The 20,661-nt window shown below is 47.7% G+C and overlaps 1 protein-coding gene across 2 annotated transcripts in view; it reads right to left on the bottom strand.

Annotated features, from left to right (window-relative positions):
• Positions 1-20,661, bottom strand: part of LOC110495463 (interleukin-1 receptor accessory protein-like 1) — a 400,086-nt gene that overhangs the window by 116,123 nt on the left and 263,302 nt on the right. The gene's annotated exons all lie outside the window — the stretch shown is intronic.

Here is a 20,661-nt window from a genome sequence, read left to right as displayed (position 1 = left end):
CACCTGGTTAAATAAAGGTGTTCTCTACTAGCCCACCTGGTTAAATAAAGGTGTTCTCTACTAGCCTACCTGGTTAAATAAAGGTGTTCTCTACTAGCCTACCTGGTTAAATAAAGGTGAAATAAAAAATAAATAAAATAAATAAAAAAAGGTTTGGGCCAGTCATGTTACCCTGACCTGACAGACCATGCTAGCTGGACTGTGACATTTGACTGTGACAGACTGTGTTCTTATGTGTGACTGGTCACTGTTTTCTGTCACAGCATCACCACAGACCCTCCTCTCCTCTCCTCTCCTCGTCCTCCTCCTTTCCTCTCTCCTGCCCTCCCAACCCTCCAGCTCTCTGGCCCAGCATCACAGCTCTCTGCTCTGTCCCCCGTCCCTCCCCACCACATATGCACCGTATGGCTTTGGCTCTGAATTCACAGAGCCGTGACCTCTAAACTGCCCCCCCCCCCCCCTGTTTGACCAACACCATGACACAGGACACACCAAGCCAAGGTCAAGCCCTGGGCACCAAAGTTACCTTGGCATCACTAACTGGCAACTTTGCTGAATGAACTCTTCTGAACTCCCAAAATTAAGATGGATGCAGTTCGGGGGGGGGGGGGGGACGACGACGACGACGAAGAACAAGGAAAAGTTTGCTGTGTCTATTTCTCGCCGGTGATAGTTTGGATTAGTTTTAGTTATGTAAAGCAGTCAGAAGTGGAGCAGCTTTCAAAGCCAAACGTTAGCGCAGCCTATGTTCAGGTTCTGAGGAGGCTGTCGTTTCCTTGTCATTCCTTGTCCTTTTCTCATTTCGGGTTTTCTCCTGCGTTGGCCCAGGCTCAGCTTTCATGCCATGTGAAGTTTATTTCAGTACACGGTCCAAACTTCCAATATTTACCTCATACACAACTACAACAATCCAAAAGATGAAAGATACAGAAAAACAAATAAAATGTATGATCTTTTTTTGGCGGTTACTACAGCTGAGGTTGAGAGATACCGCTCTGTCATTTAATCTCTTCCTGCTTCTCTGGGAGTTGTGACTCCCAGAGAGACAAGGTGAGTGTTAGACTGGGGTTAAGCAGGGCTAATCCAATCCACAGGGAACAACAGCATAGTACCCGACTGGAACCTCAACACTAAAAGCTGACTAACACCAGGGACATTACACAGTAAGACTCAGAATGAGTGGTGCTAGCAACTCCAGGGTCGTGGGTTCGATTCCCGCTGGGGTCATACTAACAAAATACGCTCTACTAGGATCTACTTAGCTTAGGATAAAAAGATATGCTATGCCATACATACTGTATCCCTGGCATCCATGCTGCAGTTCTATAGGTGGACGAGAGCCTCTGGGTGGATGACTAACAGTTGGACTGGGGTAGTGGTAGCAGAACAGGTAGCCAGCCAGCCAGCCAGCTACAGTACAAAGCAACGGTGGTGTCTGTACTGTCTGAGTCACCGAAGGCGCTGAGCACGAGCTAATTACAGAGCTTCAGGGTAACAGAGGAGAGCTGAGAGAAACAGAAGGACGTATAGCAGAAAGTAAGCTCTGGAAATAATGAGGAAACGACCCTGTGGATGTGATTCCTTTAACCATCATTTATAAGCCTAACCATTGTTCATACTAACTGGTGTGGTGTGTACTAACTTGAACAGTTTTAGGTTATTGAACAGTAATGTAAGACGTATTAAACCAGCTCAACTGGAGGTAATTGTAGGTGGTGGGAATTCCTGGAGTATAAAGCCAGAGAAATTCTAGCTACACCACCTGATAAAGTCAGAGTAGTTCTAGCTACACCTCCTGATAAAGTCAGAGTAGTTCTAGCTCCACCTCCTGATAAAGTCAGAGTAGTTCTAGCTCCACCTCCTGATAAAGTCAAAGTAGTTCTAGTTACACCTCCTGATAAAGTCAAAGTAGTTCTAGTTACACCTCCTGATAAAGTCAGAGTAGTTCTAGCTACACCTCCTGATCGCCTTAGCAATCTCACTAGGATAAAGATCTCCTCCATTCCTGTCATTATTGAAAGAGATCGTGATACCTCACATCTCAAAACATGGCTACTTAATGTTAGATCCCTTACTTCAAAGGCAATTATAGTCAATGAACTAATCACTGATCATAATCTTGATGTGATTGGCCTGACTGAAACATGGCTTAAGCCTGATGAATTTACTGTGTTAAATGAGGCCTCACCTCCTGGCTACACTAATGACCATATCCCCTGTGCATCCCGCAAAGGCGGAGGTGTTGCTAACATTTACAATAGCAAATTTCAATTTACAAAAAAAATAAATTTTCTTCTTTTGAGCTTCTAGTCATGAAATCTATGCAGCCTACTCAATCACTTTTTATAGCTACTGTTTACAGGCCTCCTGGGCCATATACAGCGTTCCTCACTGAATTCCTATCGGACCTTGTAGGCATAGCAGATAATATTCTAATTTTTGGTGACTAATTTTCACATGGAAAAGTCCACAGACCCACTCCAAAAGTATTTCGGAGCCATCATCAACTCAATGGGTTTTGTCCAACATGTCTCTGGACCTACTCACTGTCACAGTCATACTCTGGACCTAGTTTTGTCCCATGGAATAAATGTTGTGGATCTTAATGTTTTTCCTCATAATCATGGACTATCGGGCCACCATTTTATTACGTTTGCAACAAATAATCTGCTCAGACCCCAACCAAGGAACATCAAAAGTCGTGCTATAAATTCACAGACAACACAAAGATTCCTTGATGTCCTTCCAGACTCCCTCTGTCTACCCAAGGACGTCAGAGGACAAAAATCAGTTAACCACCTAACTGAGGAACTCAATTTAACCTTGCGCAATACCCTAGATGCAGTCACACCCCTAAAAACTAAAAACATTTCTCATAAGAAACTAGCTCCCTGGTATACAGAAAATACCCGAGTTCTGAAGCAAGCTCCCAGAAAATTGGAACGGAAATGGCGCCACACCAAACTGGAAGTCTTCCGACTAGACAGTACCGTGCAGTATCGAAGAGCCCTTACTGCTGCAAGATCATCCTATTTTTCCAACTTAATTGAGGAAAATAAGAACAATCCAACATTTATTTTTGATACTGTTGCAAAGCTAACTAAAAAGCAGCATTCACCAAGAGAGGATGGCTTTCACTTTAGCAGTAATAAATTCATGAACTTCTTTGAGGAAAAGATCATTATTATTAGAAAGCAAATTACGGACTCCTCTTTAAATCTGCGTATTCCTTCAAAGCTCATTTGTCCTGAGTCTGCACAACTCTGCCAGGACCTAGGATCAAGAGAGACACTCAAGTGTTTTAGTACTATATCTCTTGACACAATGATGAAAATAATCATGGCCTCTAAACCTTCAAGCTACATACTGGACCCTATTCCAACTAAACTACTGAAAGCGCTGCTTCCTGTGCTTGGCCCTCCTATGTTGAACATAATAAACGGCTCTATCCACCGGATGTGTACCAAACTCACTAAAAGTGGCAGTAATAAAGCCTCTCTTGAAAAAGCCAAACCTTGACCCAGAAAATATAAAAACTATCGGCCTATATCGAATCGTCCATTCCTCTCCAAATTTAAAAAAAAGGCTGTTGCGCAGCAACTCATATCCTTCCTAAAGACAAACAATGTATACGGAATGCTTCAGTCTGGCTTTAGACCCCACCATAGCACTGAGACTGCACTTGTGAAGGTGGTAAATGACCTTTTAATGGCATCAGACCGAGGCTTTGCTTCTGTCCTCGTGCTCCTAGACCTTAGTGCTGCTTTTGATACCATCGATCACCAAATTCTTTGGAAAGATTAGAAACCCAAATTGGTCTACACGGACAAGTTCTGGCCTGGTTTAGATCTTATCCGTCGGAAAGATATCAGTTTGTCACTGTGAATGGTTTGTCCTCTGACAAATCAACTTTAAATGTTGGTGTTCCTCAAGGTTCCGTTTTAGGACCACTATTGTTTTCACTATATATTTTACCTCTTGGGGATGTCATTCGAAAACATAATGTTAACTTTCACTGCTATGCGGATGACACACAGCTGTACATTTCAATGATACATGGTGAAGCCCCAAAATTGCCCTCGCTAGAAGCCTGTGTTTCAGACATAAGGAAGTGGATGGTTTGCAAACGTTCTACTTTTAAACTCGGACAAAACAGAGATGCTTGTTCTAGGTCCCAAGAAACAAAGAGATCTTCTGTTGAATCTGACAATTAATCTTAATGGTTGTACAGTCGTCTCAAATAAAAAACTCTGACTCTGATCTCTCTTTTGACGAACATATCAAGACTGCTTCAAGGACAGCTTTTTTCCATCTATGTAACAGAGTAGTTCTAGCTCCACCTCCTGATAAAGTCAGAGAAGTACTAGCTCCACCTCCTGATAAAGTCAGAGTAGTTTTAGCTACACCTCCTGATAAAGTCAGAGTAGTTCTAGCTCCACCTCCTGATAAAGTCAGAGTAGTTCTAGCTCCACCTCCTGATAAAGTCAGAGTAGTTCTAGCTACACCTCCTGATAAAGTCAGAGTAGTTCTAGCTACACCTCCTGATAAAGTCAGAGTAGTTTTTGCTACACCTCCTGATAAAGTCAGAGTAGTTCTAGCTACCCATCCTGATAAAGTCCGAATAGTTCTAGCTACACCTCCTGATAAAGTCAGAGTAGTACTAGCTCCACGTCCTGATAAAGTCAGAGAAGTTCTAGCTCCACCTCCTGATAAAGTCCGAATAGTTCTAGCTACACCTCCTGATGAAGTCAGAGAAGTTCTAGCTACCCCTCCTGATAAAGTCAGAGAAGTTCTAGCTCCACCTCCTGATAAAGTCCGAGTAGTTCTAGCTACACCTCCTGATAAAGTCAGAGTAGTTCTAGCTACGCCTCCTGATAAAGTCTGAATAGTTCTAGCTACACCTCCTGATAAAGTCAGAGTAGTACTAGCTCCACGTCCTGATAAAGTCAGAGAAGTTCTAGCTCCACCTCCTGATAAAGTCAGAATAGTTCTAGCTACACCTCCTGATAAAGTCAGAGAAGTTCTAGCTACCCCTCCTGATAAAGTCAGAGAAGTTCTAGCTACACCTCCTGATAAAGTCAGAGTAGTTCTAGCTACACCTCCTGATAAAGTCAGAGTAGTTCTAGCTCCACCTCCTGATAAAGTCAGAGTAGTTCTAGCTACACCTCCTGATAAAGTCAGAGTAGTTCTAGCTACACCTCCTGGTAAGGTCAGAGTAGTTCTAGCTACACCCAATGGCAGAACATTCTCAGAACACAAGGAACCAGTTTGAATAGGTAATTCACAGTATCGCATATATCTTAGACAGTTCTATGATGGGAGTTCAATGCAATTATTCTCATTTAGTCTGCTGGAGATGAGATGGGTTCCAGTATGGCCAGGATCTATCAACCTAATTAAGATCCTTCTGTAATTCCCGAGTAGGAGGTAACGTTCACCCTCTAATTAGAATACCTCCCTAGAATACTTTTCCCCACTACCCTAAAATGACAGACAGGATTAATGTTGGTAGTCCTGCAGGGCATAATATTAACCATTTGGGACAGTGTTCCTTCTCTTACATCCCACTTTCATCTGTAATAACCCAAGGTAAGACACCATCATATTTCACCCACAGTCTGAATCTTAAATGGTTTCTTTCTCCCCCTCCATCTCCCCTAGCGACTGTGGCTGTTGTTGGATCTCTCTGGAGACGTGTCCGGAATGCAGATGGAATCCACTCAGACATACAATAACTTGAGGGGAATAAATATGTCCTAATTGAGAGAAATGATGTAATATTGATCTGGGAGCTCTGAACTCTTGGCATTGCGCGGAGCTCGGCTGCCACTGTGACATTTAGAAAGAAGGAGAGAGGAAGAAAGAGGGAGAGAGAGAGAGATGAAGAAAGAGGGAGAGGCAGTCAGCTGCAGTGCAGTGCGCTGCCTGGCAGAGATGAGGAAGAGACGGGCATTCGACTGTGAAAATGGCAGAGTTCCTTACCGCCACAGTTTCACAGGAGCATCCCAGCCTCCCTGTCCTTCCTCAGTACTGCTGTTCTAAGACATGCTTTAATTCAAAGTACTGTCTTCATCACAGTAATAGAACTATCTAGGACTGAGCGAAAGGAGTGGGGATGGGAAATATTACAAACCCTAGCTGGTGGCGTTTATATAGTATGATATGCACAGGAAAGGCTTTTCATAGGTAACTCACTGGAGGCAATGCCTTTGAAAAGGACACTGAACAGTAAATGTGTTTAAAAAGTCGAGAGGACAGTAGAGGTCTTTTTTATTCCCTGAAATTCACTGGATGTACTCTTGATGGAGTGATCAGATAATGTACTGGTTCTGCTTAAGGTTAGACACAACATGTCGGACAAAGCAAAATTAATTCCATCCTGGGCCTTGCTTACTCTGACTGTAGTGTTTCCATGTATGGCATGACATGCCAAAGAAAGAGCGTGGAATAAGACAAAAAAATCCCTATTACTAGGCTATTCAAAATCAAATACAAATTCACTATAATTGTAGGTTAACTCTGTAAGCCGCTCTGCACAATCAATGAACCAATAGCATTTCCTTGGCCTATATATTCTCTCCCAGACTCATGGATAGAACGTTTGGAGTGTAGCATAAGGTAACCAGTCCATCCAGTATGCATAATAATACAGTCCACACTCAAAGCGCTGTCCATTTCGTTGTTAGGCTTTGAAACAACATCCACAACAACCATGTTTTCCACTCAGTTTAAACCTGTTGGTGAACTTCTTTCTTCAAATTGATCAATCACAGTGAGGTGAGTTGTGAAAGCACAATACTGTTTTGGTGACAACTGTCTGATGTGGTTTTTGATGGCATTTTGCATGATGACTGCCGGTGTGGTGGTAATAAGATCACAGCAACAGCCCTTAATGCACCGTTTGTATTATCTTGTCAATCTGTAGAATCAGCCTCCCAAATTTAATTGAAACCTTCACCCTCCTCTCTGCCCCTCCCGCTTTTGCTTCTCCCTGGCTCTCTTGTGTGTGTGTGTGTGTGTGTGTGTGTGTGTGTGTGTGTGTGTGTGTGTGTGTGTGTGTGTGTGTGTGTGTGTGTGTGTGTGTGTGTGTGTGTGTGTGTGTGTGTGTGTGTGTGTGTGTGTGTGTCTGGCAAATGCAGTTCAAAGATGAGGGCGTTGTGCATTCTCCTTAACAGACTTCACTTAATTGATGAGTGACAACTGTAATAGTTAGCTAATGATATTATTGTCAAGGCAGTGGTATAACTGGTAGCCTTTTCCTGCAGTCAAATGACCTAGTGGCCTCATGGGTGGAATGTTATAAAATCATTTTCATAATTTCATAACTAATAAACATTATTTCAAAACCCGCCGAAAATCTGGTGTTTCTATGTCAAACAGTTTTGTTATATTTCAGTCTTCTGTGATGTATATAAAGTGTAATATTGGGATGCAAACTCAAGATGTAATACATTTCATCTCTATATCTGACATGGTACAGGTGTCTTCTTTTTACGTCCATAGCCATGTTGTAACAGTTGGGGTTTTTACATAGTTGTTGAAACATAAAATGAAACATTTGAAGGGTTTTCATTCCAAAGCGCTATACATCCCCTAGGGGTATATTGTTCCCTTTCAGCACAATCTGCACGCCCTAGATACATGGGTTACGATACGATACCAGAACCAAACATGTTCATAAGGAGGAAAAACTCTTCCATTCGGTTATATATCACTGACAAGCTCTTAACTTTGCCATTATACTTGTTTGATTATTGGGGGGGACTAAGCTTTTAATTGGCTTTTATAAACACCCTTAGACTGTGCTGGAGAGAATCTGTCAGGCTCTGAGAGGTTTGTATCTCCATCCATCTGTTTGTATGTCAAATTGATATAATGCAGACGATAGTAATTATTTAACGCAGTAGAGTACATTCTGATTAAGGGCCTGTTTATGTCTGTTTTAACTTAAACTCTCTACAGCGAACATGTATGTTACTATGTGCGTCACTCACTGTCAATACACTGTGTTGTTACCAGATGGAAAAGACTGCTCGCTGACTTTTGTGGCCCATGCACTGAGGAAAGCCTGTGTTCAGGGTCACAGTGGTTAGCAAGGCAGTATTCAACATGGTGTTCCTCCTGCACTTCTCCATTCATCAGGAGAGTTACATAATTATGTGTCTCTTTCTGCAGGGTTAGTGTTTGAGGGGCTGGCCCCTCGCTTCTCCTCCTGCACGTGCTCAGACATGGTGTGGCAGAGGGTGTGTTCTCCACCTGCACGCCCTCAGACATGGTGTGGCAGAGGGTGTGTTCTCCACCTGCATGCCCTTAGACATGGTGTGGCAGAGGGTGTGTTCTCCACCTGCACGCCCTTAGACATGGTGTTGCAGAGGGTGTGTTCTCCTACTGCATGCGCTCAGACATGGTGCGGCAGATAGCATTCTTCTGGGCTACCTCGCTCAGGACAGGGAGAGACCACTACTTATACAGGTGAGGATTATTCTGGGCTACCTGGCTCCAGACAGGGAGAGACCACTACTTATACAGGTGAGGATTACTCTGGGCTACCTCACTCAGGACAGGGAGAGACCACTACTTATACAGGTGAGGATTATTCTGGGCTACCTGGCTCCAGACAGGGAGAGACCACTACTTATACAGGTGAGGATTATTCTGGGCTACCTGGCTCAGGACAGAGAGAGACCACTACTTATACAGGTGAGGATTATTCTGGGCTACCTGGCTCAGGACAGGAGACCACTACTTATACAGGTGAAGATTATTCTGGGCTACCTGGCTCAGGACAGGGAGAGACCACTACTTATACAGGTGAGGATTATTCTGGGCTACCTGGCTCAGGACAGGAGACCACTACTTATACAGGTGAAGATTATTCTGGGCTACCTGGCTCAGGACAGGGAGAGACCACTACTTATACAGGTGAGGATTATTCTGGGCTACCTGGCTCAGGACAGGGAGAGACCACTACTTATACAGGTGAGGATTATTCTGGGCTACCTGGCTCAGGACAGGGAGAGACCACTACTTATACAGGTGATGATTATTCTGGGCTACCTGGCTCAGGACAGGGAGAGACCACTACTTATACAGGTGAGGATTATTCTGGGCTACCTGGCTCCGGACAGGGAGAGACCACTACTTATACAGGTGATGATTATTCTGGGCTACCTGGCTCCAGACATGGAGAGACCACTACTTATACAGGTGAGGATTATTCTGGGCTACCTGGCTCAGGACAGGGAGAGACCACTACTTATACAGGTGAGGATTATTCTGGGCTACCTGGCTCCGGACAGGGAGAGACCACTACTTATACAGGTGAGGATTATTCTGGGCTACCTGGCTCCAGACAGGGAGAGACCACTACTTATACAGGTGAGGATTATTCTGGGCTACCTGGCTCAGGACAGGAGACCACTACTTATACAGGTGAGGATTATTCTGGGCTACCTGGCTCAGGACAGGGAGAGACCACTACTTATACAGGTGAGGATTATTCTGGGCTACCTGGCTCCGGACAGGGAGAGACCACTACTTATACAGGTGAGGATTATTCTGGGCTACCTGGCTCAGGACAGGGAGAGACCACTACTTATACAGGTGATGATTATTCTGGGCTACCTCGCTCAGGACAGGGAGAGACCACTACTTATACAGGTGATGATTATTCTGGGCTACCTGGCTCCAGACAGGGAGAGACCACTACTTATACAGGTGAGGATTATTCTGGGCTACCTGGCTCCAGACAGGGAGAGACCACTACTTATACAGGTGAGGATTATTCTGGGCTACCTGGCTCCAGACAGGGAGAGACCACTACTTATACAGGTGAGGATTATTCTGGGCTACCTGGCTCAGGACAGGGAGAGACCACTACTTATACAGGTGATGATTATTCTGGGCTACCTGGCTCCAGACAGGGAGAGACCACTACTTATACAGGTGAGGATTATTCTGGGCTACCTGGCTCCAGACAGGGAGAGACCACTACTTATACAGGTGAGGATTATTCTGGGCTACCTGGCTCCAGACAGGGAGAGACCACTACTTATACAGGTGAGTGTACAACGAAGTCTTTAGTGTTGTGATGATATGTGTATTTATGACAATGTTGTGAGTGTGTGCGTGTGTGTGTCCAGGTGCCAACCCCCCCTGGAGCAGCAGCTCTGTGTGAGCCGGGATCTGCTGTGTGTTGGACTACTGAGTGATGCTACGCTCAGCTAACACCCCCAATACTACGGCACAGTCTCACGTCACACCATCAGAGCTGTTCACACTACATTCTGACCTCTCAGCCTCTGGGTTGTGTTCATTTGAGAAATGGAAAACATTTTTCTACCGAAAACGACAATGTGCGTTTTGTACCCAAGGACGTCAGAAGGCAACAATCGGTTAACCACCTAACTGAGGAACTAAATTTAACCTTGCGTAATACCCTAGATGCAGTCACACCCCTAAAAAAAACTGTTATAAGAAACTAGCTCCCTGGTATACAGAAAATACACGTGCCCTGAAGCAAGCTTCCAGAAAATTGGAACGGAAATGGCGCTACACCAAACTGGAAGTCTTCTGATTAGCTTGGAATGACAGTACCGTGAGGTATCGAATAGCCCTCACTGCTGCTCGATCATCCTATTTTTCAAATTAAATGAGGAGAATAAGAATAATCCAAAATGTAACTAAAAAGCAGCATTCACCAAGAGAGGATGGCTTTCACTTCAGCAGTGAAAAATTCATGAACTTCTTTGACGGAAAGATCATGATCATTAGATCATTTCTCCAAAGCTCAGTTGTCCTGAGTCTGCACAACACTGCCAGGAACTAGGATCAAGGGAGACATTCAAGTTTTTTAATACTATATCTCTTGACACATTGATGAAAATAGTAATGGCCTCTAAACCAAGCTGCATACTGGACCCTATTCCAACTAAACTACTGAAAGAGCTGCTTCCTGTGATTGGCCCTCCTATGTTGAACATAATAAATGGCTCTCTATCCACCGGATGTGTACCAAACTCACTAAAAGTGGCAGTAATAAAGCCTCTCTTGAAAAAGCCAAACCTTGACCCAGAAAATATAAAAAACTATCGGCCTATATCAAATCTCCCATTCCTCTCAAAAATGTTAGAAAAAGCTGTTGTGCAATTTAATTTAAGTCTTTCTCTCTTTCTTTCTTTCTCCTTCTCTTCTCTCGGAGGACCAGAGCCCTAGGACCATGTCTCAGGACTACCTGGCCTGATGACTCCTTGCTGTCCCCAGTCCACCTGGCCGTGCTGCTGCTCCAGTTTCAACTGTTCTGCCTGCGGCTATGGAACACTGACCTGTTCACCGGATGTGCTACATGTCACAGACCTGCTGTTTTAGACTCGCTCTCTCTACCGCACCTGCTGTCTCTAACTCTGAATGATCGGCTACGAAAAGCCAACTGACATTTACTCCTGAGGTGCTGACACTGTTGCACCCTCTACAACCACTGTGATGATTATTATTTGACCCTGCTGGTCATCTATGAACATTTGAACATCTTGGCCATGTACTGTTATAATCTCCACCCGGCATAGCCAGAAGAGGACTGGCCACCCCTCAGAGCCTGGTTCCTCTCTAGGTTTCTTCCTAGGTTCCTGCCTTTCTAGGGAGTTTTTCCTTGCCACCGTGCTTCTACATCTGTATTGTTTGCTGTTTGGGGTTGTAGGCTGGGTTTCTATATAGCACTTTGTGACATCGGCTGATGTAAAAATGGTTTAATAAATACATTTGATTGATGTGTAGTCTCGCTATTTTCTTCTGTTTGTTGCCTAATGATCACGACCCTGATGTCTTTCCCCCTGTCAGAGCTGCTGTAATGCATGCTGGGAAAATATTTATGAATAAAATATAAATGAATAAATATCAGAAAGCCACGCCCCCCAAATTACCCCATCCCTTTACATTGCCTATGCCTGATTTGCGTTGAGACTACGTTAAATTCAATGCCCATCATGGCAGATCTGAACGTAATGCGAGCACAATGTGACTTTCCTACATCAAAACCTAATGCCAAGTGTTAATAAACGTACATACCATACACACTTTTGACATAGTGGAAGATACATACTGAATTTATACTGTATTTCATACTAACATGGACCAAGATATGTGTTGCTTTTGCATATATTTGTTCATTTGTTTTGCAAGATCCGGTTGATTGGTCGGTTGATTGGTCGGTTGATTGGTCGGTTGATTGGTCGGTTGATTGGTCGGTTGATTGGGTTAATTGGTCTTGCAGGATGTTGATGCCATTGATTTAAAGAGTAAGAATAGGATGCAATGTCCAACCCAAAATATAAGACTGTTTACTCCATTATCTGTACACAATATAATTGTAAAACAATTAATCAGTTGGTTGCACCATTAATTCACTTAATATTGAGGCACGAAATAATGCAGCATGTATCTTTTGTCAAGCTGGATGCTCAAAATATGAAATAAGATTATTAGAGTCATGCTTCTTCAGTAGTGGAATAAAGACAATTAGTCCGTGAATGATGTAAATAAATACTGTGTGTAAATACTGAAGTGATGTACGATTGTTAATCAAATTGTTCATAGACCAATTTTCTATACTGCGTCTATATGTATAGCCTGCAAGTACATTGAAAAAATAAATAATTGAAGTTCTATCCAAACCTAAATGACATGAAAAATATGTCTTTTCAACTTTCAAAACTGAACGTAGACTGCCGGGCATAGCCGTCTTTTCAATGACATTTTGCTAGGCCAAATGACACCCCATCTCCTCCCCTTCCTCTCCTCCTTTTTCTCCTTTTTGATGGAAGTGAGGCCTGTGTCAGTCAGACCAGAACACACAGCGACCACTCAACCAGGCCAGCTGTGTTGCCTGTGTGTTGGTCTCCCAAATGACACCCTAGTCCTTCTACAGTGGACTCCTTTTGACCAGTGCTTAGAGAGAGAGGAGGGGCTCTGGTCTAAAGTAGTGCACTACAATGGGAATAGGGTGCCATTTGGGAGACCAACACACAGGCAACACAGCTGGCCTGGTTGAGTGGTCGCTGTTTGTTCTGGTGTGACTGACACAGGCCTAAATTCCATCAGACACAGATGAAATGTCAGCCTGGTGGAGGACAATGAGACCAGAGGATGTCACCCACCTAGTCAGCTCCACAAAGGACCAACATCATTTAGAAATGACCAGCTGTGTGTGTGTGTGTGTGTGTGTGTGTGTGTGTGTGTGTGTGTGTGTGTGTGTGTGTGTGTGTGTGTGTGTGTGTGTGTGTGTGTGTGTGTGTGTCTGAGGCAAGCTAGCTCCTCTCTCTGTCACTGACCCAGCAGAGGCTGCATTGTTATCTCTGAGGAGACCTTCCTCTCTTACACTGAGGGAGCAGAGAGAAGGGGGGAGGAGATGGAAGATGGTGGTGAAGGAGGAGAGGATGGGGAGGAGATGGGGGATGGTGGTGAAGGAGGAGAGGATGGGGAGGAGATGGGGGCATGGTGGTGAAGGAGGAGAGGATGGGGAGGAGATGGGGGATGGTGGTGAAGGAGGAGAGGATGGGGAGGAGATGGAGGATGGTGTTGAAGAAGGAGAGGATGGGGAGGAGGTGGAGGATGCAGGTGAAAGAGGAGAGGATGGGGAGGAGATGAGGGGATGGTGGTGAAGGAGGAGAGAAGGAGGGAGGAGATGAGGGGATGGTGGTGAAGGAGGAGAGGAGGGGGAGGAGATGGGGGCATGGTGGTAAAAAAGGAGAGGAGGGGGAGGAGATGGGGGATGGAGGTGAAAGATGAGATCCTTGTTGCCCTTGTGTGCTGATGGGCGCCAGTCCAGCCACCGTAATAATGCAAGACTAATTATTTTCCACAAGAGTGATCACATCTACTGGGTTTGGAGGACAGTAAGGAGCATCGTTTACCATTACATTCAGTGAGGCACTGTGCAAACTTTAGCAGAGGGAATTACTGTTTCCCTCTTTAAGAACGGGTGAGGTAGTGGGAGTGTGCTCCTCTTTATGAAGGGGTGGGGGTGGGGGGCGGTGCTCCTCTTTATGAAGGGTTGGGGGATTGGGAGGGTGCTCCTCTTTATGAAGGGGTGGGGGAGGGTGCTGCTCTTTATGAAGGGACGGGGGTGGGGGGAGGGGTGCTGCTCTTCATGAAGCGGTGGGGGAGGGTGCTCCTCTTTATGAAGGGGTGGGGGAGGGTGCTCCTCTTTATGAAGGGGTGGAGGAGGGTGCTGCTCTTTATGAAGGGACGGGGGTGGGGTGGGGGGGTGCTGCTCTTTATGAAGTCGTGGGGGAGGGTGCTCCTCTTTATGTAGGGGTGGGGGAGGGTGCTGCTCTTTATGAAGGGGTGGGGGAGGGTGCTGCTCTTTATGAAGGGGTGGAGGAGGGTGCTCCTCTTTATGAAGGGGTGGGGGAGGGTGCTCCTCTTTATGAAGGGGTGGGGGAGGGTGCTGCTCTTTATGAAGGGACGGGGGTGGGGGGGGGGGTGCTGCTCTTTATGAAGCGGTGGGGGAGGGTGCTCCTCTTTATGAAGGGGTGGGGGAGGGTGCTCCTCTTTATGAAGGGGTGGGGGAGGGTGCTCCTCTTTATGAAGGGGTGGAGGAGTGAGAGGGTGCTCCTCTTTATGAAGGGGTGGGGATGGGAGGGTGCTGCTCTTTATGAAGGGGTGGGGGTGGGGGTGGGGGTTGCTCCTCTTTATGAAGGGGTGGGGGAGGGAGAGTGCTCCTCTTTATGAAGGGGTGGGGGAGTGAGAGGGTGCTCCTCTTTATGAAGGGGTGGGGTGGGAGAGTGCTCCTCTTTATGAAGGGGTGGGGGAGGGGGCTGCTCTTTATGAAGGGGTGGGTGGGGTGCTGCTCTTTATGAAGCGGTGGGGGAGGGTGCTGTTCTTTATGAAGGGGTGGGGGTGGGGGTGGGGGGTGGGAGGGTGCTGCTCTTTATGAAGGGGTGGGGGAGGGGGAGATAGTGTGCTCCTCTTTATGAAGGTTGGGGGAGGGTGCTGCTCTTTATGAAGGGGTGGGGGTGGGGGGGTGCTCCTCTTTATGAAGGGGTGGGGGAGGGGGCTGCTCTTTATGAAGGGGTGGGTGGGGTGCTGCTCTTTATGAAGCGGTGGGGGAGGGTGCTGTTCTTTATGAAGGGGTGGGGGAGGGTGCTGCTCTTTATGAAGGGGTGGGTGGGGTGCTGCTCTTTATGAAGCGGTGGGGGAGGGTGCTGCTCTTTATGAAGCGGTGGGGGAGGGTGCTGCTCTTTATGAAGGGGTGGGGGAGGGTGCTGCTCTTTATGAAGGGGTGGGGGAGGGTGCTGCTCTTTATGAAGGGGTGGGTGGGGTGCTGCTCTTTATGAAGCGGTGGGGGAGGGTGCTGCTCTTTATGAAGGGGTGGGGGAGGGTGCTGCTCTTTATGAAGCGGTGAGGTGGGGTGCTGCTCTTTATGAAGGGGTGGGGGAGGGTGCTGCTCTTTATGAAGGGGTGGGGGAGGGTGCTGCTCTTTATGAAGGGGTGGGGGAGGGTGCTGCTCTTTATGAAGGGGTGGGTGGGGTGCTGCTCTTTATGAAGCGGTGGGGGAGGGTGCTGCTCTTTATGAAGCGGTGAGGTGGGGGTGGAGGGGTGCTGCTCTTTATGAAGGGGTGGGGGTGGGAGGGTGCTCCTCTGTAAGAAGGGGTGGGGGTGGGAGGGTGCTCCTCTTTATGAAGGGGTGGGGGTGGGAGGGCGCTCCTCTTTATGAAGGGGTGGGGGAGTGAGAGGGTGCTCCTCTGTAAGAAGGGGTGGGGGTGGGAGGGTGCTCCTCTTTATGAAGGGAAGGGGGTGGGAAGGTGCTCCTCTTTATGAAGGGGTGGGGGAGTGGGGGGGTGCTCCTCTTTATGAAGGGGTGGGGGGGTGCTCCTCTTAGTGAAGGGGTGGGGGAGTGGGGGGGTGCTCCTCTGTAAGAAGGGGTGGGGGTGGGAAGGTGCTCCTCTTTATGAAGGGGTGGGGGTGGGAGGGTGCTCCTCTTTATGAAGGGGTGGGGGACTGAGAGGGTGCTCCTCTTTATGAAGGGAAGGGGGTGGGAAGGTGTTCCTCTTTATGAAGGGGCGGGGGTGGGAGGGTGCTCCTCTTTTTGAAGGGGTGGGGGGGGTGGTAGGGTGCTCCTCTTTATGAAGGGGAGGGGAAGTGGGGGGGTGCTCCTCTTAATGGGGGGGTAGGGGTGGGAGGGTGCTCCTCTTTTTGAAGGGGCAGGGGTGGGAGGGTGCTCCTCTTTATGAAGGGGTGGGGGAGTGGGAGGGTGCTCCTCTTTATGAAGGGGTGGGGGAGTGGGAGGGTGCCCCTCTTTATGAAGAGGTGGGGGTGGGAGGGTGCTCCTCTTTATGAAGGGGTGGGGCGGTGGGAGGGTGCTCCTCTTTATGAAGGTGTGGGGGAGTGGGAGGGTGCTCCCCTTTATGAATGGCAGGGGGTGGGGGGGTGGGAGGGTGCTCCTCTTTATGAAGGGGTGGGGAGGATGCTCCTCTATATGAAGGGGTGGGGGTGGGAGGGTGCTCCTCTTTAAGATGGGGTGGGGGTGGGAGGGTGCTCCTCTTCATGAAGGGGTGGGGGAGTGGGAGGGTGCTCGTCTTTATGAAGGGGTGGGGAGTTGGAGGGCGCTGCTCTTTATGAAGGGGTGGGGGTGGGGGGGTGGGAGGGTGCTCCTCTTTATGAAGGTGGGGTGGTAGGGTGCTCCTCTTTATGAAGGGGTGGGGGAGTGGGAGGGTGCTCCTCTTTATGAAGGGGTGGGGGTGGGAGGGTGCGCCTCTTTATGAAGGGGTGGGGGGGTGGTAGGGTGCTCCTCTTTATGAAGGGGTGGGGGGGTGGTAGGGTGCACCTCTTTATGAAGGGGTGGGTGGGGTGGTAGGGTGCTCCTCTTTATGAAGGGGTGGGGGTGGGGGAGTTGGAGTTGGAGGGTGGACCTCTTTATGAAGGGGTGGGGGAGTGGGAGGGGTGCTGCTCTTTATGAAGGGTGCTGCTCTTTATGAAGGGGTGGGGGTGGGGGAGTGGGAGGGTGCTGCTTTTTATGAAGGGGTGGGGGAGGGGGAGAGAGTGTGCTCCTCTTTATGAAGGGGTGGGGTGGGAGGGTGCCGCTCTTTATGAAGGGGTGGGGGGTGGGAGGGTGCTCCTCTTTATGAAGGGGTGGGGGTGGGGGAGTGGGAGGCTGCCCCTCTTTATGAAGGGGTGGGGGTGGGGGAGTTGGAGGGTGCCCCTCTTTATTCTTTATGAAGGGGTGGGGGTGGGGGAGTGGGAGGCTGCTCCTCTTTATGAAGGAGTAGGTGTGGGGGAGTGGGAGGGTGCCCCTCTTTATGAAGGGGTAGGTGTGGGGGAGTGGGAGGCTGCTCCTCTTTATGAAGGGGTGGGGGTGGGGGAGTGGGAGGCTGCTCCTCTTTATGAAGGAGTAGGTGTGGGGGAGTGGGAGGGTGCTCCTCTTTATGAAGGGGTAGGTGTGGGGGAGTGGGAGGCTGCTCCTCTTTATGAAGGGGTAGGTGTGGGGGAGTGGGAGGGTGCCCCTCTTTATGAAGGGGTAGGTGTGGGGGAGTGGGAGGGTGCCCCTCTTTATGAAGGGGTGGGGGTGGGGTGTGGGAGGGTGCTGCCCTTTTTTAAGGGGTGGGGGTGGGGTGTGGGAGGGTGCTGCTCTTTATGAAGGGGTGGGGGTGGGGGAGTGGGAGGGTGCCCCTCTTTATGAAGGGGTGGGGGTGGGGTGTGGGAGGGTGCTGCTCTTTATGAAGGGGTGGGGGTGGGGGAGTGCTCCTAAATGGGGACTCTGAGTCACTCTGAGTTCTCTTTGGATAGAAGGTACTGTACAGTGTTGTACTCACTGACTACATTAAGAGCATTATGATAAAAGCATTATGAAACATCCATCCTTGGGAAAATACAGACACCAGATCAGGACCAAGGTGAAACACATGACTTTTTGTTTGGTCTACTTTTAGACAGAGTGAGATGTTATTTACATTAGCAGGCAAACATGTCATCACTTCTTTAGGCTGCCAAAGGTCAATACAGGTTCACAATTTTCCTCTGCTAACGAAATCTCTCATGATAACACACCTAGAGTGCGCTAGCGAGGAGGATACAGTCCCACAATGCAACACTGTGAACATAATGCATCTAATGGTATAACAGACTCACCGACACAATGAGGTATCTGATTTGTTCTGCTGGGTGGGCCTTGAGGAGACACAGTAATGCTGCCCACCCAGGGCCACTGCAAGCATTTATACAACACATTTTAATTAAATAACTATTAGGGAATCGATTGTGAAATGGTAAGAGAAAAAATAGGTGTTGATTAATTTGGGCCTGCAGTTTATGGCTCCCTCTCTTTTCATCTCCTGTCCTCCTCCATCTCCTTCTCCTCTTTCTCCATCTCTCCTCTCCCTTCCTCCCTGCTGTCTCTTCTGTCATTTCTCCATTACTCTCCTCTCGTTTCCTCCATCTCTCATCATCCTTCCTTCCCTCCTTCACTCCTACTCTCTCTCTCCCTCACTCCTCTCTCTATTTTTCCCTTTCTCCATCCCTCCTCCTCTCTTCTCTTCCTCCTCTCGTGCTCACCAAATTAACTGTCAACTGTAACCATTTATGTTTATATATTTTATGAGGGAATTAATATTAAACATTCCCCTCTCTCTTCTCTCTATCCCCTCTCCACCCCCTCCATCCCCTCTCTCCACTCCCTCTCTTTCCCCTCTCCATCCACTCTCTCCCCTCTCCACCCCCTCTCTCCACCTCCTATACATCCCCTCTCCCCTCTCCATTCCCTCTCTCCACCCACTCTCTTCACTCTGCACCCTCTCTATACCCCCTCTACCCCCTCTCTCCCCGTCCACCCCCTCTCCACCCCCTCCCCTCTACACCCTCTCTACCCCCTCTCTCCCCTCTCTACCCTCTTTCCCCTCTCTACCCCCTCTCACTCCCCTCTCCAACCCCACTCCCAACCTCCCCTCTATACCCTCTCCCACCCTCCCCTCTCTACCCCTTCACTCCCCTCTCTCCACTTTCTACCCCTTCACTTCCCTCTCCAACCCCTCTCTCCCCTCTCTCTCCTCTCCACCCCCTCTCTCCCCTCTCCACCCCCTCTCCTTCCCTCTCCAACCCCTCTCTCCACTTTCTACCCCCTGACTTACTACCCTTTCTGAGGTGGTGACATGAACATGTTACCGCGACGATGAGAGTAAGTGACAGGATTTTGTATAGCTGGAACTTCAAACAGGCTCCCCCACATGTATTATGAATATGTGACTGGGAAACCATATGAAAGCATGGGTGAGCATGAAAACAGGACCCCCACCAATCCAGATACACTGTAGTTCAAAACCTGATCTCTTCCATGTTGAAACATGTTTGGATACAGAGGAGATCAACGGTGTCTACAGAATTCACTGTGAATTTTCTCAGTCAGAGTAAGTAAAAAAAATCTAATCTGTGATTTGACTGCTGCCTTAGTTGCTCAGTATAGCATATAAACTTCTGGCCTAAGCACTGTCAGTGAATGGACTGCGTAGAATCACCCTCCATCCCCAAACATTTTATCTGATAAACCACATAATGACTCGCACCTCTTTTCCTGATTGCCACGTTGTACCTCCGCCTCCTGTGTTCATCACCGTGACACATTTACATCAAAGGGATACCTCCATCATGACCCATTTTCTCTCCCTCCGCAGCTGCTTGTGCTCTGGGCCAATCACAGCGAGGCAGGAAGTATCCCATGTATGCCTGTGATGAGCGGCTGGTTAGGCACACTAAAGAGCATCATTCATGCTCATTCACTCCAGTAGCGATCCAGGCCAATCATCAGCAGGAATACTAACATCAACCCATTTAAATGATAGAAAGGTTCATTCCCCATATCATCCAGGTGATCAAACACAGACCGTGTCCATGTTGTATGTTGAGGTAAACCAGGTCAGATGCTTTTCGCCATTCAGAGAACATACAGAATTGAACATGTCGGATCGCTGCAGAGCTCTCAGGTGCTCCCTGTGTCCAAGTTGATTTCGCCTTCCAAATAAAGCATCGCTGGCAATTTCATCTTTCATTTCAAGTAGTGTGATATATACTGAGTTGCCCATGTTGACTCAAATCAAATCAAAGTTTATTAGTCACATGCACCGAATACAACACGACTCCAATACTTCCCACAGTTGTGTCAAGTTGGCTGGATGTCCTTTAGGTGCTGGACATTCTTGATACACACGGGAAACTGACACACTCAAACCGGTGCTCCTGGCACCTACTACCATACTCTGTTCAAAGGCACTTAACTGTTTTGTCTTGCCCATTCACCTTCTGAATGGCACACAGACACAATCCATGTCTCAATTGTCTCAAGGCTTAAAAATCATTCTTTACCCTGTCTCCTCCGCTTCATCTACACTGTTTTAAGTGGATTTAACAGGTGACATCAATACGGGATCATAGCTTCCATCTGGATTCACCTGGTCAGTCTATGTCATGGAAATAGCCGTTTCTGTACACTCAGTTTAAGTTGTCCCAGTAATCTCAGTAACAACCACACTGGGTGGTTTTCTATTCACAGCAGGCTAAACTGAGTGTAAAGCCTACCCATCTTGAAAATGATCTACTAAGGTAAAACATTACTGTGGTACTAATAGTGACCCTATCTTTGGTTAAAGTAGCACACAGAGACAGTGCTTGTCTGGGAAC

This window comes from Oncorhynchus mykiss, chromosome 7 (assembly GCF_057628025.1).
Source record: "Oncorhynchus mykiss isolate SJ-2025 chromosome 7, ASM5762802v1, whole genome shotgun sequence".
NCBI classification, from domain to species: Eukaryota; Metazoa; Chordata; class Actinopteri; order Salmoniformes; family Salmonidae; genus Oncorhynchus; species Oncorhynchus mykiss.
This window is presented reverse-complemented; position numbering and strand designations above follow the sequence as displayed.